At 49.3% G+C, this 3,512-nt stretch overlaps 1 non-coding gene across 1 annotated transcript; it reads right to left on the minus strand.

Annotated features, from left to right (window-relative positions):
- Nucleotides 1–2,167: 2,167 nt before the first annotated feature.
- Trnaw-cca lies at nt 2,168–2,239 on the minus strand. Its single transcript has one exon. It is a non-coding gene; the product is annotated as a tRNA-Trp (tRNA).
- Between the last annotated feature and the right edge of the window lie 1,273 nt (nt 2,240–3,512).

Below are 3,512 nucleotides of genomic sequence, written 5' to 3' on the forward strand. Positions count from 1 at the left end.
TTCCTCAGAGAAGATATTTAGGATTAGATTTCTTCCTTCTGTCTTCATTATCGTAACACTTCCTCAGACTTTCTATCTCCTCGTGTCTTGGTAAGTTTTCAGTTCACTCTTTGTGTTAGTGATCTCTCACACTTAAGACTAAGTGTGAGAGATCTATTCATGTCCGGGGAATGAACCCAGGGTCTTGTGCATGCGATGCGAGCACTCTACCAACTGAGCTCCCTCCTCAGTCCCCTTAATAACTTTTCCTTGTTATTGTAACTTTTGTCTAAGACCTTCTATATACTGACATCTCCCTCAGAGGGAATTTACCTCCATCAGATGGATACTGGACAGGTGGAGTGACCCAGACCCCAAAGTCATATTTTATGACCCCGTGGAGATTACATTCTTTAGGTGAGAAAGAGCAGTTGAACAGACCAGTCTCCTCTTCTTATTCTCTAGATACGATACACTGTCCTAAAATCGGGGTGTAGAATCATTTTTACAGTAAACTTTATTATTTTGAAAAAATTACATATACCAAAATTAACCAGAAACCACATCTACAGAACTCTGAATAGTTGGTATTGGCATTCAAAATGGAAGCTGGGAAAGCTCACATTAACCTTTATACTTTCAGTATCGAATAGCTTTTATGCACTTATCCACCCACCACTGTTTCTGAGACAGGGTCTTGATCTGTAGCCCAGGCTAGCCTTAAGCTTTCAGTTCTCTGCCTCAGCCTTCCAAGATCTAGGATTACAGTCCTATGCCATCACAACAGAGTTGCCACTCACATTTCTAAATACAGATACATATCTCAGTACCATATGTATTTACAGGTTGACTCTTTCTAATCTGAACATTCAACATGCTTCAGAGCCCAAAGCATTTTGAGCAGTGACATGCCACCTGGGTCAGTTGGAAAATTCTGCACCTTGATTTCACAAGTCAGGTGAACATCAGATGCAGGGTCACCAGGACTACCATAGCGACTATCTTCACACTGGGCACAAGATATGTGTGAAACATAAGTGGACTCTGTTTGAATTTGAGTCCCATTTCAAAGATACACAATTACACTAGCTAGTTGTATGTCAACTTGACACAAGCTAGAGTCATCAGAGAGGAGGGGCCCCAACTGAGAAAATGCCTCCATAAAATCTGGCTGTAGGCAAGCCTGTGGGGCATTTTCTTGATTAGTAATTGATGAAGACAGCCTGGCTTATTGTGGGTGGGACACTATGGGCAGGAGGTCCAGGGCTCTACAAGGAAGCAGACTGAGCAAGCCATGGAGAGCAAGCCAGTAAGCAGTTCCCCTCCATGGTCTCTGATCAGCTCCCTCCAGGTCCCTGCCTTGCGTGGGTTCCTGCCCCAACTTCTTGTAATGATGAACTGTTACTATGGAACTGTGAGTGAAATAAACCCTTTTTTCACCAAGTAGCTTTGGGTCATGGTATTTCTTCCCAGCAATAGTAATCCTAATTAAGATAGCCTGCATTTCAAAAGTTTTAAAAATTCTTAAGCAGTTCTAGTCCCTGTTGCTGGTCCAAGCATTTTAAATTAAAAACAAAACAAACAAACAAACAAACAAAACCAACTCAACTTGAGTTTCCTGTTCATAATTTTGGTGCAACCTACTTTAATTTTCTACATCAGGCTACCCTGGGGGGGCGGGGGGGGGGGTAGAAGATTTAAAACAAAGCTATTAACAAAACTGGATCAAACATCCAAACGTGAGAATGGGCTACAGATGTTGAAGATAACGACCACCAGAGAGACAGTCATCTCCAGTCCACGAGCCGTTTAGAGGAGGGAGCTGAGAAAATTAAGTTCAAGGCAAACAGGGAGAGATCTATTTATTAAAGCACAAGGCTCTGTGTTGATTGCTCACACAAGCCCGGGTAACTGGAGGGAACATGGTCGGAATCCGAGGGTCGAACCAGGGCGTTAGAGGTTGAGTCAGCGCACCTTCCCCTTGATTCTGCTAGCACCTCCTGTCGGTAATCACAAGTCATCGCTTTCTCGAGCATTCGGGTGTTCGTAGTCTCAAGAAAGGGAAAAAAAAGAGCTGTCTTATATGGCGTGAGAAAGGCGATTTGATCCGATACTGATCTCATTTCTTCTTTATGACTTGGTACTTAACTCTATTCTGTCGTGGTTGACGGTGAAAAAAAACCTAGCTTGACCCCGACGTGACTTGAACACGCAACCTTCTGATCTGGAGTCAGACGCGCTACCATTGCGCCACGAGGTCACAGCGAGTTTGCGACTCTGTGTCGCTAAAGGCCTCGCTTCACCGGCTCGCTCCTGGGCTCTGAGGTTCGGAACAGAGCGCAGTCGCTCGTCTGAGCAGAAGAGGAGTTCGGAATGCCGCAGCTCAGACCGGAACGGCGGCGTCCGGGAGGATGCCAAGCTGACATTCGGCGACAGACATTTGGCTCTTCCTCCTCCGTCTCTCGCGGTGACCCTCGGAGCACACAGTGCTGGGGGAACACTCACGGGAGAGGGGACGCCGGAGGGGAACTGAGGGATGCTTGTGAACCGGGAGCTTCCCGGGGACCGTGGGACCCGGGACCCGATTGACAGCCGCTGCACGGCCGCGGGCCCCGCCCTGTAAGATGGCGGCCGCCTCCACGGAGGGCCAGGGGCGGCCAGGAGGGGGTGAGGGGAATCAGGCAGGACGGTTAGCGAGGACGGGGACAGACCGGGCGGGCACCGGGACCAGGGCGGCGGGTCCAGGATGACGGAGACCGACCGGGCGGGGGAGCACCGGGACCAGGGCGGCGGGTCCGGGATGATGGGGACCGACCGGGCGGGGGAGCACCGGGACCAGGGCGGCGGGTCCGGGATGACGGGGACAGACCGGGCGGGCACCGGGACCAGGGCGGCGGGTCCGGGATGATGGGGACAGACCGGGCGGGGGAGCACCGGGACCAGGGCGGCGGGTCCCGGATGACGGAGACCGACCGGGCGGGGGATCACCGGGACCAGGGTGGCGGGTTCGGGATGACGGAGACCCGGCAGGCACTCAGGTGCCAGCTCTGGTTCCTACTCCGCTGTCCCGTCCCTTCCACCCACTAGGAAGAAATGCCGGGACTCGAGAGAGCGACGCCCAAGCGAAAGGCTAGATAAACAAGTAAAAGCGCGGCAGCTTTACTAACTATATAAGTAAACATTTCTTAGAGGAAAGAACAATATGTGGGATAGTAGTAAAACGGAAGTATTGCTATTATCTCCCGGCGCTGTTCCTTCGTCCGGATTGTGGCCCGAACGTATACCAGTGCACAGATCACACACAGAAAGTATCCTAAATGAAGGGCAAATGCCTAAACAGCATTAACAATTGTACTTTTAAAATGCGCATGTGCATATGTGCTAACGCACATGGTTTTGGATGTTTTGAAAGTCCTGATAAATGCATACTCATAAACTGAGATGCTCTTACCATCTTAAAATCTACTAAAATGATATCTTTGGATCTGTTAAATGTTTCATAAAACCTTAAAATGTTGTTTACACAAAACATT

Source organism: Mus caroli, chromosome 11 (assembly GCF_900094665.2).
Source record: "Mus caroli chromosome 11, CAROLI_EIJ_v1.1, whole genome shotgun sequence".
In the NCBI taxonomy this organism is placed as follows: domain Eukaryota; kingdom Metazoa; phylum Chordata; class Mammalia; order Rodentia; family Muridae; genus Mus; species Mus caroli.